Source organism: Chroicocephalus ridibundus, chromosome 4, assembly GCF_963924245.1.
Source record: "Chroicocephalus ridibundus chromosome 4, bChrRid1.1, whole genome shotgun sequence".
In the NCBI taxonomy this organism is placed as follows: domain Eukaryota; kingdom Metazoa; phylum Chordata; class Aves; order Charadriiformes; family Laridae; genus Chroicocephalus; species Chroicocephalus ridibundus.
This window is the reverse complement of record NC_086287.1, coordinates 82,678,121-82,704,610: the sequence shown is the minus strand read 5'-3', so window position 1 is coordinate 82,704,610 and position 26,490 is coordinate 82,678,121.

Below are 26,490 nucleotides of genomic sequence, written 5' to 3'. Positions count from 1 at the left end.
GATCCATGCTGATACAATTACCTAGCCTTTATTGGCAATTTAGACCTGCTTTTAGGGACATTTTAGAGCAAATGATGTTTTCTTGATATTTTAAAAAAGCAGCACTATTTGCTATACCTTTGGGATAAGGTAGAAATGGAGTTAGAGGCTCATTAAATATCTGATTGGTACAATGTGGTTTTTGTTACTGTGGACTAAACTACCAAAAATGAAGATATGTTCCTGGAGGTTCTGCTCCCCCTTGCAATCAAACGGTATTTTTATTTGGAATATTTCTGTAAAATATCAGCCGGCCTTTACCACTACTGTACTACTTACAAGAGTCTTAAAATCTGCCTATTAATTGAAAGATGTTGAAACTTACCTAATAAATTTTTAATACGAGCATGTGTGAAGGGCACACCACATCTTTCTTTGTTCCTATAAAAACGTGATGTCCAGACCATGACCAAGTGAGCCTGAATTCCTTTTGATGTTTCTGTAAGTAGAAAAAAGTGAAGCAGTTACAGAGACGGGAAAAAAAAAAAAATGAGATACTCTTAAATATTTTTTTTACGTAGGGGATTTAACTGAAATGACATCTGAAACTAGACAGCCTACTGAATGACACAAAGCCTGAAAGCTCCTACCAGTTTGGCTCGCAAACTGGTACAGCTTTAAACTAAGAGACTTAAAGACAGCTGCGGTAGCCTTAGATTTTAGAACTTAATTCAAACCCGGCTTTCCTAAGCACTGGCAGAGCTGTTAAATTAGCTCCTCTTGTCCCCATTACTTACGATAGCCTATACAGTCAAAAGTAGGCTCAAAAGATGTATCAGTTAACATTGCTTTGATATTTTCAACTGTTTCCCATTTCCCCCCTGCTTTTGGAAAATTCACGTGAGTATTTCTGAGTTCCCTATATTACACAGCTATTTTTATGCCATATTGGTCTGAGTAAATAACATCCAGGGAAGTGTGATAAATCAGGAGCGTACCATTGTGATAAATAAAAGCTGATAATTTAAAACTCTTTTGGATAGAAGTGAGATGCCTCGTGAGAATAGTAGTGTGGTAAATAAAATCTGCTAATTTAAATCTTTTAAAACAATGCTTCCCGCTGTTAGCATCCAACGCGCGGCGTGGCGAGGCAGTTGTCGAGGAGAGGATGGCATCACTGTCACCGCTACGGGGAGGAAACTTTCCAACCGTGAGTTTCTCCAAGCAGATGCAGCGAACTCTACAAATGCTTACTTAGCTGACGCATGTAAGCCATTCGGTGTAAACAAACGTATCAACAATTTGGCTGAACTTGAAATCATAGGCATTTGTAGGTCCAGCAACGCTACAATTATAGCCCGCATCACTGAAATCAGTTGGAAGGAAGCAAAGTTGCGCTGTGGCTTGCTTTTAAAGCAAAGCGGGGTTAGCTCTTTCAGCCTGAGTGGCAAAGGGGCAGGCAGGGAAATTATCTGAAATTCGCCTAGTCTGAATCAGACGCTCATCCACCAAACTACGAAAGATTTTAAAGTCCCAGTTCGGAGAAAACTAGATAGGCATCTCATTGCTGAAACATCTTCTTTGTCCTTTCACTGGCCATTGAAGATTTTTCTAGCTGTGAAGCAACAAGCAGCTGGAAAGCCTAATGCAGTGTGGAAAAAAAAGCCTAATGCAGTGTGCATCACTGCAGGGGGAAGAAAAACAAAAGAGAAAAAAAAAAAGGGGGGGGGGGCGGGAAATCTGCCAGAAATGCAGCCCCACCACATTGCCGGGGAGGTGCAGAGGGGCTGGCTGGCTCCAGGGTCCCCTGCCCGCCACGGAGAGAAGCAGAACAGAAGCTCCCCAAACTCCCTTCCTCCCCAAAAGGCAAAGCCAGATGAACAGTCGCACCCCCTTCATTTGGCCCTATCATTTCCCTTAACAAAATGTCACCTGTTGCCGTTGCGGACTTAAACAACCGGTGCCTGACGCTTTGTGCTTCAGCGACCTGTCCCCCTCCGCTCCGCCGGGCCTGTGCCTGCCACGGGGTGCGACAAGGGTCTGCCGACGTGCCCTGCTAATTTCCCCCGCACAGGGTTCATAGGCTGGAGCCACAGCCTCGCTGCTGTTGGAGAGAAATTTAGGGAGAACAAAAGGACTCTCCAGAAAAGCCCTTTGCTCATTCCTGCCCCACAGATTATTGTTCACCCTCTTCAATAAAATGGAGCCCAACGTACAGGTGAAGTATCACTGCTCTGGCCGCCTGGCCAAGCAGAGGGATAGCCACAGTGAAGCACGGAGACAAGGTTAAAGGTCATGTGTTAGACAAAATGTTGAGGTTTGGGGATTTTTTAAAGAACACAAAGACTTTGAAAAGTGAAATAAATACGTGGGCCGCCCAGGAGAGAAAAACGCAACCTGGTGGATGTGAGCTCGGCACTGGCAAGTTCAGCACACTCATCTGGCGGCGTGGAGGGCTGGGAGATCCAGGACCTTCTGTCTACTCTAAACAAAACTTGGTGAGAGTTGGTGTCAGATATTACCTTTCAACTTCAAGTTTTTGTTCTCCTTAAAAAAAAACAACAACAAAACAAAACAAAAACCAAACAGCAGCGAACTTCATAGGTGCACCTGCATTTCATGTTCAGTGTGCGCCACTCATACTCGCGGGAGCACAATTACGGCGGCAATTTTTAAAAATGCTAGCAGATATCTGGGAAAAACAGCAGTGGGTGAAAAAACCAGTTATCTTGCAGAAAGAGCTCAGAATTTGGTAGTGAAGGACAGCGTATTCTGGGGGGAAACTCTGGTCCTACAAGTGCACATGAGCAAAAGACCCGTATCTCCTCTCTGAGAGGAGGGAGGTAGAGAAGAGCCCAGCAGGTCCTGGGGCTGAAGGAGGGGATTGAATGGCTCCCAGCACAGCAAGTCCCTGGGATCTGCTGCGGAGTTAGAAGTCACAAGTAAGCTGGAGGGAGGAAGTTTTCCAGAGGCTGCACTGAGAGAGAGAAATGAGCTGGAAAGCCCAGTACGAGATGCACTGTGCTCCTCTGACCAGACACACGAAAGGTCTGTTTTCTCCCCTGTGCTTTTAAAGCAGAGGGCGTTCGGAGGAGCAACGCCACCGTGACAGAGGCCACAGGGGCTAACAGCGCCTGCCCTGAAGAGCACAGACGTTATCTCATGCGTTGGGCTACAGAAAAGGACGGGAGGGCTCAGCAGCCCCATCTGCGAGTGCCAGGGCGCTCGTTCCTTCGAGGAGCAGAAATATCGCAACCGTCTCTGAGGGCCACGTGGTTCCCACCAGCACCTCTGCGGATCAGGGGCACCGTTGCCATAATCAAGCAGCCAGCCTGCCTCTCCGAGCAGATACCGGACCACAGCCACAGCAAAGTTCGACACAGTTTGGAGAGAAAAACCAATAGGATAATTGTTGCAAAGCCATACGGCATCTGTATTAACACGAGCAAATTATTTTGGTAGGGATTCAATTTCATAAATGTGGCTTCAAAGGCTGTTCCATGAGCACTATACTGCTTTTTTCCTTCTCACCAAAATGAATAAAAACTTTACGATATGTTCAGCACAGTACTTAAGTATTTGTTTTGTTAATTTCTTAAAACAAATTGGATTCCCAGTAAATACAAAACTTGGACAGCTGCATTAAGCAAGCAGTGGGGAAGCAATCTCATAATGATTATCATGCAGAAGCGCACTACAGAAGAATTCCCAGAATTTCATCCAAACTGTTATTTGCTCTATTATAAACCTTCTATAAAACCCAATATAAAAATTCCTGAAGGAAGAGAGAGCATTTTTAAACATTTGCAAATACCCTCCAATGATTAAAGAAATGTGCGAGGGATGAGACGTTAACGAATGACAACGGAATTAGGAGATGCGGTCTTTCTCCTTGCTTCATTGCACCGAGAGGGAATCGGAGCGGTTGTAACCATTTTCCTTCCAGCTGAGAGTTTGGGAGGCCAGGCCACCTCGCTTTTGATCACCAGCCCTGCAGGGCACACTTGTCCCAGGTCCCCGCACGCGCTGACTCCACACACAGCAGGTCCGGGGGGGGCTCGGCCCCACGGTACATCTCCTTTACCCGATGAGGCGCTGGGACTTCAGCCAGCAACAGGTGCTGGGGTGAAAACATTAGAAATGCCAGTCTTGGGGTTCTGAAGTGTAAGACTAATGAATCTCAACACCAGCCTGTTGTGCCTGGGATTTTGCATAAGGATTTTTGTGCGCTTCTTTACCTAAATTTCTTTATCTACAGCTGCAGGGCAGGAGACGGGACTGGCTGACGCTCGCCTGACGCTCTCGCCATGTGTACAGGTACCCGTGTACGGACCCGCACCACCACAACAGCGCCGCATCAGGACAGCAAACTCCTCACCTGTTGTCTTCTTACCTTTTGCACGGAATTTGTCTTTCAGAAACAAAATAGCTGCGCACAGCAATTTTCACAATGCTTCAAGGGGACTCGTAAGCTTTCTGCAGTGATATATGAACTGGCTCCCCTTGGTGCTGCCAGGAGGGAGGTCAGCAAGGAAACATCCCATACAACCAGTTGGGTTAGAATATCCACAACTCTAATTATCATTTATTTAACCTTGGAAAAAACATCCCGTCGTAAAGCAGAATATTATTAAAAAAAATTAAAAATAAAACCTGTCAGCCCATGGAGCAGCCCTTTGCGGATTGAACAGCTAAGGCAGGCTCCCAGGAAGCAGGGGTTTGGGATCTTTCCAAACAAAAAGATTCAGCCAAAAAATTGAAATCTCTCTTCTGTGAGTAACTAATTAGACTTTGACAAGTCTTATGGCCATTAACATCCCTCCGCAGGCCTCCTCAGGACATGTTTGCACATGCAACGTTATTTTGGCGAGCCCCGCAGCCCCAGGGAAGGGCAGCGTCCATGCGCGGCAGCAGCACTCAGCTGGCCTTGGGCAGCGCAAAACTGGTGCTAATGAAGGGGCCTCCCAGAAGAACTGCTTGACGTGGGTGCAACACCAAACTGACGCTTCTCCGTGGCCAAAGATCTCATCTGGGATAGCTCAATGATTTGTGCACCTTTAACTTTTTGTTCTTGCTGTTCTGCCTAAGCCAGCCCTATTCCGCCCTGACCCCGCGGTTGAGTTGAAGGCAGCTGATACACATTCTCTCCTTGTTGCTTTTGCTCTCCCCAGTGGTCATTGCCAAATGGACTTTTATAAGCTTTTGGGAAACGAGTAATGTCCGGCTCTTACGGTCCCTCACCCACGCACAGGCTGCATGGGGACTCCACGAACCACCATCCAACGGCTTCACAAACTAAATACACCAATCACCCTTGTACCACCCAGCTGACAGCAGAAGACGTAATTTTCAACCCACTCGCCATTTTATAGCAGATGATCTTCTGAAGCTCATACTCTTCCCTTGAGGACGTGAGAGCACAAGCCACCATGTGGATGTGACACTCCATCACAGCCGGCAGCAGAAGGAACTGTCTGTAGGACATGGAGCCATCCAAGTCCCACACTATGCTCATGCACAGACCCTATGAAACATAATCCTACATGAGCGTATACATGGACCAGAAAAAAAAAAAAATCTCATTTCTACCAGCATAGTAAAACATGCCCTTCTTTACACAGAGAAAGCTGCAGCAACCAATGAGTTTCCACATTTCTCAGCCTAGGAGAGCAAAGCGGATGCTTCTGTGGGGAGAAATCAGGCCACCAAAGGGGATGTCCTGCACTCCGCCATCATGCTGTCAGGGGTGGAGAAGGGCAAAGCCTGCTCAATGACCACAGGGTAAATCCAGGACAATACCATCAAGTCAATAACTACCCAACATTATACAAGCAGTATAACTAATTTACCCACAGGTTAGAAGTGCATGCTGCTGTTTCATTAAATAGTAATTCCTGTAAATTTGAGAGCATAACTGTAATCAACCCTAAGGGCACGGTGTTTCTGTTGTCACTGTCACTAAACCCCCACAAGTATTCCCACACGGTACAAGGTATATTTAACTTCCTCACTCACACACAACTTGGCTTCGTACAAATTTATAAAAAAAGTTCGGGAGACGGTGCTCCCTCCCAGACGCGGTTTTGTACCTACGAACGTGCACCAAGGCAGAAGGGCCCCGTGGAGCTCCAAGCAGAGGCACATGCCGGGGCTGCTCTCCATCACAGCTTCGGGACACCTCCCTGCCAGCTGGGAAAACAGGCATTTTTGGAAACACTAAAACCCCTGAAAACTCTTACCAGGAATAGAGACGCTTAAAAAACACCCAGCAGCTCAGCTGCAGCTTTTTTAACGTTGGGCCTGATTCCTGGTTGGGGTTTATGCCTTGTTCAAGCTGATGAAATTTTTTTCATTTAGCTAAGTTACACTACAGTAAATGGAAATATTAGGCAGATTAATGCCATCCATAACTCGGCACTTTCCGAAAAGCAATTGAATTTACCCCCACGTGGCTTTTTTCTTTTTTTTTTCTTTTCTTTTTTTTTTTACTGTAAGAATGACTTAAAATAAACAGTGTGTAATTTTCACCCCTGGATCCCTAAGCACCACCTGTCTCCTGTGTATCTATTTTTAAGAAAGTAAATGCTGCAGACTGAAACTGTCCATACTGCTCTGTAACCCACAGTACCGAGTCAATTGTCAACACTAACCAAATAGATGAACAAATAATAATCACTTTAGTGATACCAACTCATATTTACACTGAACTATTATTTCAAATGATGTTTGATGTCTGCTACTATACAACTACGGATTTATACGTATTGTAACGCGCAATAAAAACTAATGTCAAAAAATAAAGGGAAATACAGCTGAGATGATGCATTTTTCCACCCGCGTAAAACGTCTCCAGACTCACTAGTGGTAAAGTGAAAACTGTGTAAAGTATCGTAAGACATGAAAATGGGGAAATCTCTTTCATTTGTGCCTTCCCTCTAACAGTGAAGTTTTCCTACTCTTTGGGGATATATTAGCCATCAGGGAAAACTGATCTCGTATTTGAAATAGAAACAAAGCAAACTTGCCACTAATGCAAAATGACAATGGTTTTAATCTCTGAAATATACTGCAAACACACACACAAAATATTTTGCACGATTTATCAGAATTATGTATCCGTCAGAAGACAGGATAAAATAGACAAACACTCCACGAGGCATCGGATTTCAGAGGAAGCTCAGTGCAAGATTGCTGTGTGTGCTGCCTCCGTCTAGAATGCTTTCTTTCCATGGAGCCGGAGCCACCTAGTATTTTAAATTCCTCGCACTGCATCAGGGTTATGGTACTATGTTACAAAGTTATTCAGAAACCTGATTGGCCATGTTCCTGCAATACATTTTCCTAACCCCAAGATAAAGATCCATGCATCTCTTTACCCTTTAAACAAAAAAGCTATTGTAATAGCATGTAGTGTGATGCATGGCATGAATACCAAAACATGTACATGCACTGCTAAACTGTTTAAGTATGGAAGAAGTAGTGTCTAATAGCATCAGGAAATTGAAATTTAAAAATTTTTCTCACTCACTTATTTGATGAGAACTGGGCTGCTGACAGGTGAAGCAGAAAGTCATTTTTCAAGTTAAATGCCAAGTGGTTATATAGCATAATATTCAGTCAAAATTAACCACCTCACTGCTGCATTGACATACAGCATATTTAATGGCAACTGTTTCTGCAAAGAAAACTATAGACCTTGGGGAGTTCTGAGAAAACGGAAAGAAAATCTTACTAATACTTCAGTTACGTGCTTGAAACAAAGAACGATAGTGTGCCTTAAGCCATGGCAGAGAGAACAAAACATAACTGTTTGTCAAAATTATAAATATAATTTTTTTAGACTCTTCCACGTGCAGATTGCATGTTTTAAGATATGAGATGTGCGTACCTAATTTACGAATCAGTTTGGATCCACGCCACAATTTAGGCACAGAAGAAAAGCTTTTTGGAGCATTTCACAAAGCTCTTCGCCGTATCTCAGGCACAGTCTCATGGTCATGGTCCTGCAAAACCATGTCTATGAGCTGGTTTTTGGACTCTTATTATCACCCCTGAGGACTTTACACAGATCACCTTCAAAAATACGGATTGAAAGCGCAAATCTCTCTCTAGTGGGGGCTTTGCTTCAATCTTCTGGATTTAATTTGTATTTAAAGAACAAAACGGTAAAATATATTTTGTGTTCTGAATGCCTTTTGAAATTATGGTAAGCTGACTGCATAACATGGCTAGTCCTTTACCCTGGAACAGGCCCTTTGGTTGAGGGATTGTGCTCCTTAACTGTGGGTTTTTTCATTTGTTATTTTCGTTTGTTTTTCAAAACTATTCCTTGCATGCAAAACTTCTTACGGGGGGGTAGGCTACAAGGAAGTACATTTCTTCTGGTCATGCCGAAAAAACCTAACCCATACAAAGAAAGCTTTATTGCCCAAATAATCAGAGTGCATAAAAAGTAAATCCAGAGATAAAGGAAGTATAAGAGGGCCGTAAATAGAATTTTTTAAATGAGAATAAACTCCTGTGTGTAATAGCAAAACAGAGGGACCGGCAGGCAGTGACACACTAAAAAACGTATTAACTTCTTTCGCTAGTCTTTCCTCATAAAAAATTACACTACAGGTCATAAAATTAGAAAGGACCAGAGCAGAAAAGAACGCCAAGGAAATGACCTTTGGTGAGATTTTTGGCTTTTCAGGAACGCTTAAGTCGTATTTAGATTTTCCTCCGCAATGCCCTGGAGGGCCAGGCAGGGATCCCAGGACGCTCTCCCACCTCCCCCAATTTGGATGGAGGCCGGGGGTGACTCCCCACGGACAGGCCCCCAGCCATGAGCCCCGGAGAGCTGGTCAGTGGGAAGCACCATGGGGCGGGATGGAGACAGCAGGGGGGTTTTGGGTGTTGCTTCTTGTGCCTCCCTTCTAACAGGAGCTGGGCTGCCGGGAGGCCCAGGGAGCAACGGGAATACCTTAAGGATAAGCAGAGCAGGAAAAATCAGAGATCTAACCCAAAGAAAGTCCTCTAAAACAAAGGCAGAGACAAACTCTTAAGGCCAAAGATCTGCCTGTCCCTTCTCATCAGTAAAGTCAGGCTTCACAAATGAGTATATTGTGAAGGGAGATTATTAAGGAGAAAAGCATAGATGGCTTTCTGTATATATCAAAATTCTTTCTTCTGCCTTGACAGGATCAAGCAAATAATTCCTAAAAAAGTCACAGAGCTATTCAACAGGTGAACAGCTGCCAAGACAATTTGAAAACTCTACATTATGGTCCATCATGTAACTCATGTTTGCTCAGTAAATATTATTCTCTTGGGACATCTCATGCAGAGAAACAGATGCCAGTTGATGACCCAACCTTTTCCTGGTCTTTCACTATTGTTTATGTAAAAGAAATACAGGTAATATTTATAAATAGAAATTACTCAAGTCTCACCAAAGTGATGTTTCCTTATGTTCCGTTCCTCTTCTGTGCAATATATCTGAGGTTTTTCTGGTTGAACTCCAGGGAGAGGTTGAGGGGGGAAGAAAGATTGTGGTTAACGTGTATGAAACTATCTCGAGGATTTATGGTGTATGAGAAGAGTAAAAACCATAGATTTGTATAATTTTTACTAGAAAAAGATGTATTGAGCTGGCAGCAGCAGTAAGATGAAGGGAAATCATGAAATTCTTCACGGTATTATATGAAAATTGTCAAAGTGTTGGTATGCCCTAATCATCCATGAGCCAGCTGAAAATAAAGTGTATTTATACTGGAATTTTTCAACATCTTTGGACAGTAGCTTAGCTTTGTTATAAGTTGTAATGTTGCACAAAATACTGTTTATTTTATCTTGTCATAGAATACAGTAATAAAAGAATTGTAAATGTATCTCATTTATCAGCGTGTCTGCACGTTTGGGTTATCACAGGAGACACGGGTTGTTTTTCCTTGAAGGAACTGAAATGTCTGGTGGTTACTTTAGACGTAAACAGGAGCAACAAAAAGCACTACAGAGATATTCCTCCTGGTCGTTGAATGTGATGCTTCTTACCAATTATATCTTACACGCAGTTATTAGGATATGGTTTAAGGGGTTTTGTGACAAAAAGAGAATACATCTGAAATGCACACCATTATTAGCAGTACCCAGTAATGTTCTATTGCATGTTGGAATTTATGTAATAAAAACGTTAAATAGCCATGATTGGATTTGTTTACAGGATCTAAAGAGGGGAATTGGGATGAACCCATGAATAACTTGCCTTGGAGGAGTCTTTTCTAACTGGATACGGATGGATTGGACCTGAAAAAAGGCTGATTCAAAGGGACTGTAAAACATTATTCACTTATATTATTACTTGGAGTATACTGACTATCACAAGTAGGTTTCTTCATGGTCAATCAATATTGCCCGGGTATTAAAATATTTTTAGTGCGGATCATGGAACCCGCTCTTGCAGAAAAAGTGGAAGAAAAGGAAAGAAAGCACAGGGGAAAAAAAATCCCATGATAATCTATCTCCAGAGAGTCGTCATGGAGCCAAATTACCCACCAGAGAGCACTGGCTGCCGGACCTGTCCAAAATGGGCGAGTGCAACGCAGGAGGGGTCCCCCCGCCCCACGTGCCGCTTGGGGGCAAGTCCCAGGGCTTGCTCTGGTGTACCAAGGAGGAACCCTTACCTGCACCAAGGCACCCCTCCTGTGAAGACGGACTACAATCGCCCACCACTTCCCCTCTCAGTCCTCCCTCTGACCATCTATTCTCCTTCCCTTGTATTTTATCGACCAGATATACCAAACTATGGTTGTAAAACTTTAAAACTCCACCTGCATATTAGTGATCCTGACTTATACATGTTAATTCTACTGTGATACTTCTAAGCAGGAACCCTCAGTATTTTCATATCGTTGCTATTTCGGCTAAGCATCTCAACGTTATTTCACTGGAACTGATCTTAAATTCTGTAGCGTGAATGCCTCTCTGTGTGGATATAAGCATGTGTATGCGTATAAAGAATTTCTGCAGAACAATTAGCACTTATTAAAATCAATTACCTCTTATAATTGAATGAGATCACAGGGGAAAAAAATCCAAAATGACAAAAAAGAAAACTATAGAGGCAGTGCCCTACTCCAGAGGCAATATGCCCACATTTTTCCTCCCGGAAAGCAGGGATCAAACTTTTGGGTGCGTAATAGCAATTAGTAGTAAGTTCTGAAAAACATATTCATTCAGCAATGCTTAATGCCTTAATTTACTTTCAATGTACTTTGAGACAGTGAAATCTGTATTTTAAGATTTGATAAAAAGCTAAAATGAACAGGATTTTCTAGTGACAGAACTAAAAATTGGCAAGATGCATTAGCATGATCACTAAGTGAATGACATGTCTCAAAATAAGTCTGCAAAGATAATTTTGTTAATTCAGCATATATATATGCAGTTTGTGCTATCTGACTAGAGAGAGAGGTTGATGTTAATGTCTGACCATTCATTTATTTATTCTTTGAAATGTTCTTGTCTGATAAGATAGTTATTTCCCAGCACTAATTATATCATTACCTATAAATAATTTAAATCAAAGCAAGACTAACAGTACATAAATGTTGTACCACTGGGCCTTCAATAATGCATTTTTTTTCCATCATTAAAGCCTAAATATATGGAACTAGTAAGTTACTCTCAAGAATTCCTATACGCAAATGCCAAAGTTGAATTTACAACCTTAACTGTGTCCCTCATGCTGTCGTACATCAGTGACGTACAAGTGTATCGATATATATGATTATTACTGCTGGTTTAGTAGGTTGCTTTAAAGATATAGAGTACCTTTATATCAATCACTTCTTCAAAAAGTAGACTTTCTGAGTCGTAGGTCTTGTGCTGACCTTTCAAAAGAGTGACTGTCACCCATAAGGAGCTTGGTCAAGAAAACTCCATACTTCTTCTTCTTCCTTTTTTTTTAAACTATAACTTAAATAAGCAGATCACCAGCAAAATCTACTGATTAGCTCCTCTTCTCCTCCCTCTATTGTGAAAATACACTGATTAGCTCCACCACACATCCTACTCCAAATAACGCTGCTGTCAGTTTTGATATAAGACTTGCACTTCATTAACATGCAAGCCGTACTCTTGGATTTTTTAAAGTTATCACACCTGCGTGGATTCATGGAAATATGAAACATTAAAAAAAAAACCACCAAATCACAAAAAACCCAAAAGTACAAAACCCCTCAAAACCGAAGCAAATGCTGCTGCAAAAATAGGCAATGTCAAGGGGTTTTCTTCTCCCTGGGAAGTATTGCCATGTTGTTTCTGGCTTACGCTTAAATGAAAAGAACGGGTCAGGGATACCGCAAAGTAATTTAAAGGACTTACACGGTAATACATAGGATTGCCCACAGCTACACCTTGCAATCACCCAGTTCATATTTTAGGTCCTGACATGAGAGTTCATAGTATTTTACAATTCTATGTTCCATGTCAGTGGCTGACTGTGGAGTTGAATATCAGTCCTATTTAAATCTGCAAGAAAATAGCTGCAGGTGACATAACCTTTCATGTAGTACCACTGTGTACATATACAAATAATTGAGGCTCTTGACCCTGTCTACGCACATACAACTGTAAGTACAAACTTGACATTTTGATACTGCTTGTAGCCTTTCCCGTTGTTATTTTCTGTTTCAATAATCCATTGCAGGTAGAAAAATGAAAGAAGGAAGCATGAATGATTAATGCTGTCAAGCTAAAATAATGTATTTAGAAAAATCTATAAATCTGTTATTTGTGGCATTTTAAAACTAAACACGACACTCTTCGGTGCCATTCAGCCTATTTTACAGCAGATAAATGTAAACGTTTTGCAGAAACAATGGCAGCATAACCCTTGGAACACTGGTTTTGGCACCAAAAGTTAAAGGGATCGGCTGTAAACTTCCATGTATAAATGAATATTGAACATAGATGAATATTCATACAGCAATATTAATATTTAATATATATGTATGATGCAAAGTGAATGCGAATAAACCGCTGTTCTTATACAACCTGCCTGCCTTTATCTTCCTGTCTGTGTCCACACGTGGACTATGGCCTTACCTCTGCTATTTTTTCCAGCTTGCCTTTGTAAACTGAACGGTGTCTGGAATGGACTACATTCTTTAAAATATTTAATATACCCACCTTTCTGGCAGACAGGACAATGTGCCTCTTTAGACATTAGATATAGGTGTTCTCATATATATAAAAATATTTTGCTGTATATTTAGTAGCTGCTGTTAAAATTTGAACTAATAATGGGACAGCTCAACACCTGGCTGTCTTGGATAGTCAGAATTTTCCTTAGACTATTTTTATCTTTTAAAAAAAATTGTGATGGAGGAATAAGTGGCACATTTGCCCTCCCTTCTGGGACCAGCCCTGCATACCAGCCTGGCCCTTATTTCACCAGCAAGGCAGGTCCTTACCATGCGCCAGCTCTCCCCAAGGCGCTGCTGGCCGGGAAGCTGGGCACACACCCGCAAAGTCCCTGTGGATATCCTAAATATATGATAAACCATCAACGCCACTTGTGTTTGAATGAGATCTTTGCAGAACAGTGCAGATGTTAAATTTATATCACACACACACACACACACACACCCGCCCCCCAGCCAGCATTTCTGCTGTTTTCTTTCACCTCCGAAATGACAGTCAGGCAATCAAGGCAAACGTTAGTGTATAAACAAAATATTCTCTTTTAAAGTAGTTAGGGGCCTTTCATGCTAACGAGATGTTTTCTCACTATGAAGACAAGAGTGTACAACAAAGCCGCAGCTATCTGCTAAAATGTCTCGGAGATGTTACGTTTGTTAGGTGCTCTAGCAAGTCATTTAAAACTAAAGTTAATTCAATTAATGTGATATTAGCCCAATTGTTTCACTTGATAAATCTGTAAAACCCAAACTGCGCAGCTCAAGTTTCAGGAGACAAGTGAATTAGCATTGCATGTAAACGATCATAGTTTGCAGATTCAAACAATAATTAAAGCAGATCTGTAGCTTGCAGCAAATTTCACCTGAAGTCACAGCAATTGAAGTGCTCTGAGATGCTGCTTATTGCTCGATACCCATACTGCCCTTGAAGTGTAACTACAGTCTGAAGAGAAAAGTAACTATACTTTCCACGGTATTCTGTCCCATTTTGCATACACTAGTTTCGTCTCCACTGTGCTCCTTTGCGGTCAAAAATTCCTCTTAACTGTTTCCTTAAGAGCGTGTATTAGGTCCCACCTGTGCAAAGACATTCTCACCTACTAGGTGCTGCTCCCGAAGACAAGCAGCTTTGCAATTGTTTCTCCAGATAAACGCCTGAAGAAATTATCACCGCCAATTCATGCAAAAGTTAGAATTTCACCTAAGTAATGCCAGGTAACAACTGAAAGGAAGCAAATGCCTTTGAAAATCAAAATAATTTTATACCGTGGAAATATTAATTAAGATAAAACTTTTAAAAATGCAAAGTAAATACACATTGTTGACTGAATAAATTAGTTTCCTATATGAGCAAGTTTATATCATGGACTGTTAAATTCTTCCTTCAGACAAAAAGACTTACAATTATTTCTGTGATTCTCTCTGTCTTCAGTTTGAAGAGCTGTGTTTCCCAGGACAGGTTGCTCTCTGTACTGCTATTAGTGTGTTCAGCTGCTATTTAACTTCTCCGACCAGAGAGTGAAACCCAGAATAATAACTGCCGTATATGAGGATAAAAAGCAACACAGGTAAAAGGTTTTGAATTAAGTTTGCAATTGTAGTCGACCGGAGTGCACCCAAACTACAGAAACTTGCTTAAAGATGCTCACATCTTGCAGCCAATGGGGTTTAATAATTTAAAATTAACTAAACTCTTTTAGTATAAAATGTAATGGCTCTGTCAGAACCGAAGTGCAGAATGCTAATTTAGGATTTTAAATAATAATTCTGAATAAATGGAAATGTCATTAAAAGGAAGGTTTTTTTTTTTATTTTATTTTAAGTGCATAAAGGGACACCTTGAATTAATATAAGCCATTAAAGATACTCCTAGATCGAGCAAAGACTTACAAATGTCAAAACCCTGAGTAAGCTAGAAAGAATTTAGCTCACGGTTGAAATATTCTGGGTCATAAACATGAATATGTTCATATTGAAAATACTGTAAAACTCACATGTATATTTTGCAAATCATAGAGTTCATAGGGAAGTAGCCACATTTCTGCGGGCAACATTTTTTGAAAGCTAAGCCCCCTTCTGGAAATTCATCTATATGCACATCGGTGCTTGCCATCGTTGCCAGCCACTCCTCCCCCTCCTGTTCTCCGCACTCACACTTTTGGATGTCAACGTGAAACTCATAAGGAGCTCATTCCCTTCCTCACCAGCGTCAGCGAACATGGGCATCCGCAGGAATTTTGGCCAAACCGTTTCCGACCACGAGCAGCGTCAGTGGCTGGTCCCAAGGAGACGTGTGCTCTGGGGGTACGCACGGGAGGGTCAGCGTGTCCCCCGACGGATCTCACAGGTCATGGGAAGCCAGTCTTAATGTACCAAATAAAAAATATTATTTGGTCCGTTGCAGCTGTAGACAAACTCTTTTCCTAACATTCACATTAAAAGAATTAGGAAACGAAGCGCAGCACGTGCCAAATCAGAAGGGCTGAGGAGTCCCCGTGGCAGAGGTTAGCTCACGGTGCTGCTTCTTGATTTCTAATGGAGATTTCTGCTCCAAAGCAGAGAGCCAGCGAACGGCCCTCTGCAAGAGTGACTCCTGCTTGGACAGCAGCACTCGGGACAGCCTTTCTTGTGTGTATAGCAAACCCAGGTTAGAGTTGTAATCAACGTCAAGGCTTAAAAACCGAGAAAACTAGAAATTAATATCCCATGAAGACAGAAGCCCAACAGAAATGGATGGCAGAAGCAAGGCAGAGTCCTCAAAACGCTGTTTCCGTATCGCATCTTATTTTATCAGAAACATACAGCACCATCGCACCACAGTGATACTGTCACCCAAACATCCACTATTGCTTGGTCACAGTCCTTCCACTGGCGCGGTGCTATAGGTCTCTCCCTAATGCACCACCGGGGCTTGAAAATCTTCCATGAATTATAAAGCAGAAGAGGTTATTTTTTAATTGCAGAAAGAAGCAAAAAATTCCATGTCGTACAGAAATACGCACACCTTACATGCAAACCAACTCACCCTGTGACTGGGCAAACTTCTGACGCTAATTTCTTGTGACTTTTCATGTCATGGTGAAAATTCCCGGTGCCTAATGAAGTGCGAGCGCCCGCCTGGGTTGTTGGGAGGCCTCTCTCCCACATGAATTCTCCGAAGCCGGTCCCTCAGTAGAGGCATTAGTTTTGATTTCCTTCTCCCACCGCCTGCTTACCTTCACATGGCCTTTGGGAACCCGCTGCTTCTAAGACTTCTGTTCTTCTGTCAGAAATGGACACGTCATCACGAGTGTTTGCATCATCTGGATAACGATTTACATTCAGCTGTTGGAGAGCAGGAAGGCGCCGTATGCCTATACGTGCCCTTGCATACAATATTGCTGAGAATCAAACTGCTACCTCTACTCTAGTCAACTTCTAGGTCTTTCCACAGAACCTCCCTCAGGTCTTCATGGTCTTTGTTCTCACAATTCCTGGATCTGGGAACACTGACCCTACAGTACCGCACGCGATTATTTTTTACGATGTTAGTATACGTCAATGTAAATGCTCGTGTAGACTACAGATTGCTTTCCCCACAGTAAACTTCTATGACAACCCTTTACTTCTGGTGTCAGCTAATAAGCTTCTAAACGTTATGTGGTGACAGGAAACACAAAGGCGTTTGGAGCAAAAACCTGGAGGACAGGAAGAGGACCTCCTATGCGATACTGAGGTTTTGTGATTAAAGCTGAAAGGAATAGCTTCTTTGCTAATTGAGAGGTAAAGACTCAACTTGTGCCATGTCCAAAGGATTCACATGTGAATCCCATTCATCCCAAACATGGAATAATATTCAGAATTTTTGTACAGTAGTGCATTTTAAGTGAAAGTTCAAGCCCATGGTACTGCACAGCATGCATGGATTCTGCTGGACTGAAAGACAGCAGGAAACAAATGCACCCATCTGGCCACATAAATCAATCACTGAAATCTGAAGATACACCCACAGAAGGGAAAAAATGATTAATAGATCTGTGATGTGTAAATTTTTATTTAACTCTAAAATCACACTAGAAATCGCTTTTTTGAAGAACACCGTGTCAAGGACATGAGGACTTTGTACTGGTGAGAATCTTCTAAATCTGTCAGAAGAGGCAGGGCAGATTAAAAGTATACCGTGAATCTGGAAGCGGCAGCTGGAAGGGTGGCACTTGCCGCGTTTATGCCGTTCCTACCCATGCGTGGTGGACCTGTACCACCCAGCGCCAGCCACCACGGCAGGCAGGACCGCAGCCACTCTCACATTTGGGTTTAAGCGATTCTTAGGGACTAAGGATCATATTACTTTTGCTCCATATCTGATTCTCTCAATAGGTTCAAATCCTCACTGCAGCATCGTCGCTGTTGCAGAAGCTGAAGGACCGCAGGATCTGCTGGCAGCTCAGGACTAAATATGGGAGTTTCATTTACTGCAGGCAGGGAAGACCCCAAATATTTGGGAAGGCAGGCAGTATACTCTGCAGAGTTCAGCGTCAGAGTTCAGCATTCTTCTCCATCTGAGCTCAAGCTGTTTTTCTGGCAAGGGGTTGCGTCTGGGGTAAATCCTTTTGAAAGAAGACTTCTAAGCTGAGGGTTTGGAGGAGGCACTCCTGGATCCGGTCACGATCTCGCTGCCCACTCCATCTGGTACATGGGACGTTTCTCCACCTTAGGTCTACTGACTCGCCTTAAAAAAAGCGTTATACTAGACCTACTCCCAGGCACATTTTGCCACTAAAAATACAGTATTTTGGCTGACTTTGGCTCATGGTTCAAGCATTAGCTCCTCAGAAGCCACCTACCTCAGAGACAAGCTGGGCTCTCATTAGTCACTTGCTAAATGAAGCCCTGACATTCAGTCTGTAGCACTGTGAGACGGTATCTCACAGCTTTTGGTTTTTATTTCTAAAACTTTGGACAACGTTTTCATCTCTCAAATGGATATTTTCCTGCCAATAACATGCTGACACCTTTTCAAGCATCTTTGTGGGTCACTTGGGAAGGAACACAACCACGCACTAGAACATGGATGCGGCCGAATCCTTTGACACCATTAACAAGTTTTGTCATTCCACAGGAGTGGTAATTGCCTCCACTACGTTTCCGGACCAGAAACAGCCATCTTAATCTAAAACAGCCTGTCTTACCAATGGGAAGGCCTTGAAAAGACGGTCTTTTTAAATTGGCTGACACAAAGCTCACCCCTATCTCTATCAGCATTGCAATAAATAAATGATTACAGTCAAAGTACTGCCACTATTGTTATTAGCAGCCTGCAAGCAAAAGTTGAATCAGAAGAACACTGAAGAATGAAAAAACTTGTAATGTTCATCTTTATTTCAAGGCAGGCTAATTCCACTGGAGAATGCGTTATATACTCACCAACACGACGTCTCCAACCTTGGTTCCTGTCACTGGGGGCATCCTATTTACAATCACCGCCACATTTATTTTTTGTTTTGTTTTGTTTTGTTTTTTTTTTTGTCTCCCTTTATTCACTGACTTCTGCAAACCTTTGGGAGGAGAAATGAAGACTACTATAGCAGCTTTTAAATTGACTCTTATATTAAGAATGTTATGTTTTTTATATCCGCTCTGAAAGGGTAATATGAAACTTATGAAATATTTACTAAGTGTGATGCATAAACAACAAATCAACTCTTTTCCATTAAATATTTTTTGCGAAAGATATTTTTAATAAAATACTGCAGCTTGCAATTTAATTACAATGAGTAATTAAAACTTAGAGGATAATCATTTTTGGCAAAAAGTCAGTTTTTGTTAAAATTTTAAGATAGAAAAAAGATGCATATTATGACCATAATACTGTTAGTAATTAAGATAAATGCATCAATTATTAAAGATGCAAACATGTCAAGCAAGCATAACTAATTATTTGAGCATGTTAACAGTTGTTTAATGTTAACAAGCAGTGAATTATTAAAGACCCCATGTGTCACATTTTGGACTGCATAAAATATAATGTTCTGGAAGGGTTTATGATTTTCAGGTTTTGCTTAGATCTTTCCAGTCAGATAAGCAATAAATTTAAGATAACTTGCATTTAAACTGTATTTCTAAAATAATTAGCTGTAATTGTGTAATGAAGTGTTGTATTTCTCACTTTATGAAGACTTCCAAATTCAGTGAAAATGACCAAAATATATCAATAGGTGTTCTATGCTGTAAATATGTGACTTCTGTACATGAGCATGCAATTTCTTCATTAAAAAGAGATACAGTATTTGAGAAGATTAAACTGTCAGAGGAACAACTAAACTGAGATGAAAGAGTGCATTTTATGTGAGCTAATGCTCACATTGGTACCTGGCTTTGAATTTCAGTGGTTGAACACCGTCCTTCCAAAGGAAAGATCTGCGAAGATCCCCTTCAGCCAGCTCCTGGTGACCGTGCTGAGGCAGCTGCTCTCCCGTCTCCAAATACCTGGTGGTGATCCCTCAACAGCTGATGCAAGAATAAAAAAAAAAAACAAACCCCGCTATAATCATTTAAAGTTGTACGAACTATCACTATAAATCCTGCAACTCACTTTGTCCTGATTGTGGTTTTGGTGATGGCTTTTGCATTTGAGTGGCTTGGGTGGGTTTTTTTGACAAACGTAAAATTAGGCTTATTTCATGTGAAAAGGCTACTTTGAGCTGGACGTCCTCCCAGCAGACTGAAAAGTAAAATCTTTCTGTCTAAGCATTAGCTGTTAAACCTTGAAAATTCTGGTGATTCTCCAAAGGATTTATCGCAAATCGGAGAGGAGATGTCACACGATCAGTGGTTTGAATTGCCAGATATTTACTGCGGTACCTCCGCAGCCCTACCTAGCCGTGTTTGCAGGCAGACAGACAGATTCCACCCAGCTGAGGGGTCTCCAGGTGGATGTGCCCAGAGCCCAACATCCCCCCGAGCCCTGCAGACATAACCCCTCCTACCTTTGCAGTGTTGAAGCGCTCTGGATTAACACCTCCGCTGTCAGTAACAGCAGCTGCTAATCCAGATTACGTTGACAGGACCAGGGAGAAACCACACAAGCGTTCACCACGGCACATCAAGGGGAAGGTGACCTCTGTGTCTTGCTGAGCTGCAACCAAGACGTTTGCTGATTGTCTTGGAAGAGAGCAGATCTTCACGACAGGGCAAGGCGGTGGCCCCCTTACCAGAAGGGGTGCCCAGCACCACCTTGGAGATGGCTGAATTGGTGTCAGGGGGAGGAGAGGCCTGGAAGCACTACGGAAACATTTGTTTGTTTGTTTGTCTGTGGCAACATATTAATACGAATTAATGTTTGCAAAGCTCTTTGACATCTTTAGATGAAAGAGGCTATGCACAAATATTAGGCTGCTAATTGGGTGGCTGGAGGGCATGCAAACAGTGCAGACCCAACTCGATACTTAGCTCCTCACGCTCACGTTTAAAATCTCTTCTGGCCTGCCATCAGGCAGAAGCTTCAGCCAGGCAGTGGGAACACAGGCCTGACCTCCAAAAAACTTTGAAGCCAAATTTCCCCGTGGTGGTGAGGAAGAGCTCACGATGGCACACACCAGCTGCACTGCCAGGTCCTCCCGCGGCACCGCTCCCGCAGGATAAGCACGTTCCAGGGGTCCGGCGCGGAGTCTCGGAGGCAGAGAGGAGAGCAAAGTTTCTTTGTCACGGTCTGTTTTCTAATGAAAACAATCTGATATATCCCCCTCTCCCAAGAATATCTGAAAGGCTACTGCCCCGAAATGTAATTGGAGTTTATAAATCCAAGCCATCACAAAAGCACAGAGGTCAAAGCCAGACACGCTGGTGGAAAGATGCTGATAACAAAATTACGAGAAGTTAGGAGAGTGGTACCTCAGACCCAAGGCAACACTGGGATTTTCACGTGCTGGAGGACAAGCATGTCTTTTGCAGATAATTTACTGCCCTCAAACACACACAAAGGAAGTTTGGGGACCCTACTGGTCTTCTTTTTAGTTTATCTTATTTAGTATTTTTCCCCCAATTTTTCTTCCCGTTTCTAGGTGACCTCCCTCCTGTGACAAGGTCTCCCCATTATGACAGTGAGCTCTGATGATAATGTAGGTAACATTCAGACTGAGATCAAGTGCAGCAGAAAGCTATATTTCACTCCTGACCTTCAGCTCCCCCTCTAGTGCAATGCACACATTATATTTCCTTTCACTCATAGCAGGACCAGTGAAACAACGCCGGATGAAATAAGTGACATTTCCTTAGCTAGATACCAGAGATGAATAAAATAGTTTTGCCATTTTCACCGCATGCGGGATACTCGCCACACAACTTTTGCTTAGCTCACGGGAGATATCAAGATCTCTGCTCCGCGGAGCGGGGAGAAAGAGGGGGCAGACCCCACCCTGGCACACAAGGCACAGGGCTTTACAGCGCGCCCGAGCTGCTCCGGAGCCAAGGGGCTTCGGGAAAAGCTCCTGACAACACCCCACGAGGTCTTCCATCCATCCATCCATCCCTGCTACCCCAGCCGGAACAACACACGTGCTTTAAAGGGCAGGAAAAGGTCCTGCTGACGAGACGCTCCAGAGCCCCAGACCCAAAATCGCGGGTTCTCTCATCTCCAGCACCAACTGCTGCACTACACAGTAGCGCTGGCAGAGCTCCAGACGTATTCCTTTATGTGTCAGGCCTGAATCTCTTCATATGTTAGGGTAGAGCTGCATGTACAGTACTTCCCTTACTTCCAAGGCGTTTTTGCCATCTGTTTCTATTATGGGAGTTTATGGCACAGAATACCTCAGACAGTACAGTTTCTGTTTCTTTTCTGCTCTGCAGTTATGGTTGCTGCGCTGCTTTATGAACAGAATGATAAAACTTGGAGCCTTCTTAATTCTCTCCTTTCCACCCCCATTTTTTTCCCAGCACGTTGCAGAAATGGAAGGATTTTTTACAGTTCGTATTATTATGATGAGAAGTGATTTGAAAGAAAGTACGGAATTTATCAGGAAATGGAAATGTGACTACAAGGCAGCTTTTAAAAATCCTTTAATCATATCATGATTAAGAAGGTTTTTATATTGTTACGTCTATGTTCTGAAGTATATAGAATTTTGCCATAATCTGAAATTTGCCTTTTCTTTTTTTTTATTTTTTTCTGAAGAAAGAAAAGCCTACTTGGCATAGATGGTCTCTCATTCACATCCGTTAAACTCCCGCACTAAAGCGGGGCCTCCACAAGGAGAAGGGCTCCCTGGATTTTCATGAGTAATATTTCACAGTTCTTCGCATCCCAAAATCAAGGCATTTACTTGAAGCAGCGTCGAGTCAATACGCGCCGCGTATGCTCTGAGAACCCTTCGTTCCTTGAGGAGAGGAATTATTTTTCTGCTGTAGACTTTAGATAGACATTACTGTGACGTGAAGAGCTATTATTTGCATGCAACAGCGTCGCATTTTAACCGCATTTAGATGGTGAATGTTTGCAATCATCCCCATTGTCTCTAGCCCATGAGGAGGCGGAGCTGTTGCACACTTCTTTAAAGGATGAATGAATGCAGGCTCATGGGCAGAAGATTAGATAGGTATGAATTTGGCAAAGAAATCAAATATAGACACAAAGAAATATCCTATTTGCCCATGGCTGGTTTGATCACATGGTGACCATCTGGAATTTAGATCAAGCCTTCAATAAAATACAAGGGACCACACTTCTGCGGCACTCTCAATGATAAATTAATATCTGAGCTGGAAGTACTACAAGAAAACAGTGATAAAGAAGACAAAAGCCACATCTCACATACTCCAATTGCACTCCATTTCCTGGTGTTTCTTCGCTTCCCCCCCTCCCCCTGCCCATTAATATAAACATTATATGAGAAGTATAGTGAGAGCAATAAAAAATAAATGGCAATTAGAGCCAAGATCCAGAGCTAAGGCAGGAGGAAAAAAGGAACAGAAACATTGGTCCTGATGGCCTTTTCCTGTTCCAATTTTTTTTAATGTTCTCCTGACCTTGATTAGATCTGCAACTTCTCATGTGAGGCTTTGAGATGAATCCTATATTTAGATAAAAAAAGCAGTACCGCAAGTGAACTGCAGAGCATGCAGGCATCCATACATATTTTGCCACATTTTCTGAACCACACTATTGCCCCTTGTTTGCCCTCCGGCTGGTACCTGATTTATCACACTGTCTCTCAGGCACAACCTGCAAAACAAAAGCCCCGGAGCCCTCTGAGCTCCTAATTTGCCACAGCAAATTTGCCACAGCACCTAATCAGCAGGACAGCTGCGTTGGGGGGAATCTTAGCCAGGGATTTCTTACCAACTACTTCAGAGCCGATGGATGAGGCTATCCCCAAACCCCGGAACCAATGAGAGATGCCTGCACAGCCCCAGGCCCTCACCTTGGCAGCACCAGCAGAGGTGACAGCCCATGCCCGGTCACCTATGGCTCCGTGGTGCTGGACACAGTGGGTGTTGTCCTCCCTTGTGGGCAGCACCATGCAGGCAAATGCCTCAAGACAAACCGGCAAATTGGTTCTGCTGAAAACTAAGTCAGGAAAGAGCAAACGTGTTAACTTCAGGCTCACTCTGCAGCCACACAAAGGTGGATCAAAGGATGCCCCAGCAATAAGCAAACCTGACTTTCACTGGCTTCATGAAGCGACCAGTGCTGCAGTTCCTGGGCTTTCCTCCTCTTTCGAAGCGTGAGCTTTTTAGAACAACACATGAGGCCCTTTCCCTCAACCCACTAGTTCACATTTCATTGCGTCTTCCCACCACCTTCAAGCCAAAGGTTATTTGTAAGAGCCTCAAGAGCTTGGGAGCCACCTCCCTCCTTTGCCGTCTCCCCAAGGGATGGAAAACCGTGCCGTACCCAGCACACACATGGTGAAGGCCACTATAAGTGGTGTGGAAACACAACAACAACCCACTGCCACCGCTTCCAAAGATGTGGCACAGCCGGCTGGACCCCAGCAGGAATGCCAGCACCAGAGCATTCCATCACGACATTCCAAGGCGCATTTCCAATACCTCTAGTATTAGTATTTCTGCCACCTTTCAATATTCAGACAGTAATCCAGAAGTCAAACACAATTACCTTTCCCGGCAGTATTCATCGGAATATTCTTCATCGTATTTTTCATAGCCCTTTACGCAAAGCTGCGGATGCACACGGGGTTTGCCTCCCACCACAGCAGCTCTTGTGATGTCTGCCCAGGATTACAGGCGCTCTGCTGTAAGTCTTTCTTACAACTGAAAATGAAATGTGCTCACTTTTCGTGGACGGTATGGATACATGTCCTTTTGGCCCTCAAAGGAAAACACGGGTCCCTTCTTGCGATGGATAAGAAAAAGAAAATGCAGGTCTATCAGGACAAAGGGTAAAAAATAGTCCCTGGAAATAACAGGAGGGAATACTTTGTGCCTCTTTTTAGCAAATAAAGTGCTCAGACTGATGTAATTCTGGTTGAGAGGGGTAATATTCACATTTCCTGTGAATCCCCTTGAGCCCCTGTCAGAGGACAGTTACGAACCCCTCTGTGGCAGTCACCTCCTTCACTTTACTTCTGTCAGAGAACAGATTTTTTACGAACTAAACAAACATGAAAGGTTTAAAAAGAATCCAAGAGCCCTTCAGTTTCATTTGTATTTTAGGCTTAAAGGAGTGATTTTTTGCTTGCTGTTCGGATCAATAGATTATTTCAGTAATAGAAATACTAATGTCCTTAAATCTACATTTTTTTTCCCCTGCAAATCACCAAAAAGTCTCTCCCGGATTAGGCCTCCCAACCAACTGATTTAGTTATGTGTCACAGGAGCCTCAGTCTCTCGTTTTTCTCTTTTCCTGGGCCGAAGGAAATGCTTATTGGTACTGTACTTTAAACCCCAGCCAATGGAAAGCAATGTTTCACCATTTATCTGCCCCTGACACATTTTTATGTAAACCGCTGCAAAAGGAAGGGATTCACATATGTTTTCACCAACTCCGCTGAAGTACGAATAAAAGGCATCCAAGGTTCAAAGAGTTAAATTACCCAACGGTTTCCCCCGCCGTGCTCGCCCCCCACCCTAAGCCCCTCTCTTCTCTCTCAGGGCTATGCTTGATTTATGGTGTGATCCATCCCTGTTGGGAGTTGACAGTCACTTTCATTTTCTGGTATTTTTTTTTTTTCCTTTCGCTGCCAAGGTCACCAGAGAGAGGGCCCTCCAAGTTTTCTGTATTCGTCCTCCTTCACCCTTCCACCGGCTTGGCCTCATGAATCATCCCGTCTTCACATTGAACTCCTGATGCTTCTCTTCCACCAAACTGCCCGACTTCCGCAATTTTTCTTCATTCTCACTAACAATTTGGTAATGAAATATTGATTTTTAGTTAGATTCAAATAGATGTTATTAAGTTTGCATTGATAAATCGTTCCCTTTCTCAGGCTGGAAGTACCTCAGTCAAATTCTAACTGCGCTTTCATACCTGGTGATGTATTAATTTGACATATTTGTCACCCAAGCTGCCTGGCTCAGAGTTAGAGGAGGGCGTCTGTCCTAATTGCTGCTATTTCACAGGGAAGGTGTAATTCTAGCTGATTTCTTCCAAGGATTTGAGCTCTAAAATAAGATCTTTGCAAATATTTTCCGTGGGGCTTCTATTAGGAAAACAAGCAAACAAATATTTTTTACTTTTTTTTTTTTCCAGAAGGCAGAGGTAGGCATTCAAAAAAAGCACTAGCCAATTAATGTTAAATGTTTTCAGTTAATTTTGCTAATTGAAATATATTAAATACCAATGAATTTCCCATGGATTCGAAGACAAGTAAGTAGTCCTCTCAACCCTCCTCAGTGAGGATCACTGGATATATAAGATTATAAAAAATCACCTAAAAAAATAGCTGCTCACTTAACGGGTTAAACGAAGTGACCATTCTGCGCACGTGCCCGGTACAGTAACCCCTCCGTCAGAGTTGAAGGTGGGACACAGGCAAGACGAGGCAGCAGAAACCGTGTCACCATTGCATCATCTTCCACCTACGCCGGGGATAAGGTTCCCGGTCCCAAGACTTCACCGAGGGCACCAATTGTGGTCACAGATAGAAATACAAATAAATTACATTGAAAGAGGGACACCCGCTTGCCCCCTCTGAAATACCCAGCCCTCGTTCTCCACCACAGTTCGGCTTCAAAAATAGCTGCGGTTCAACCCCCCCCACCCCCCGGTGCCCCCACCGTCGGCTGTGGCCAGCGGTGCCCGGCAGCGACGCAAGGGCAGAGTTCATGGAAAATCAGCTCAAATCCAGCTGACAGAAAGGGAGGGAAGGGCACGCACATTCTTATTCCC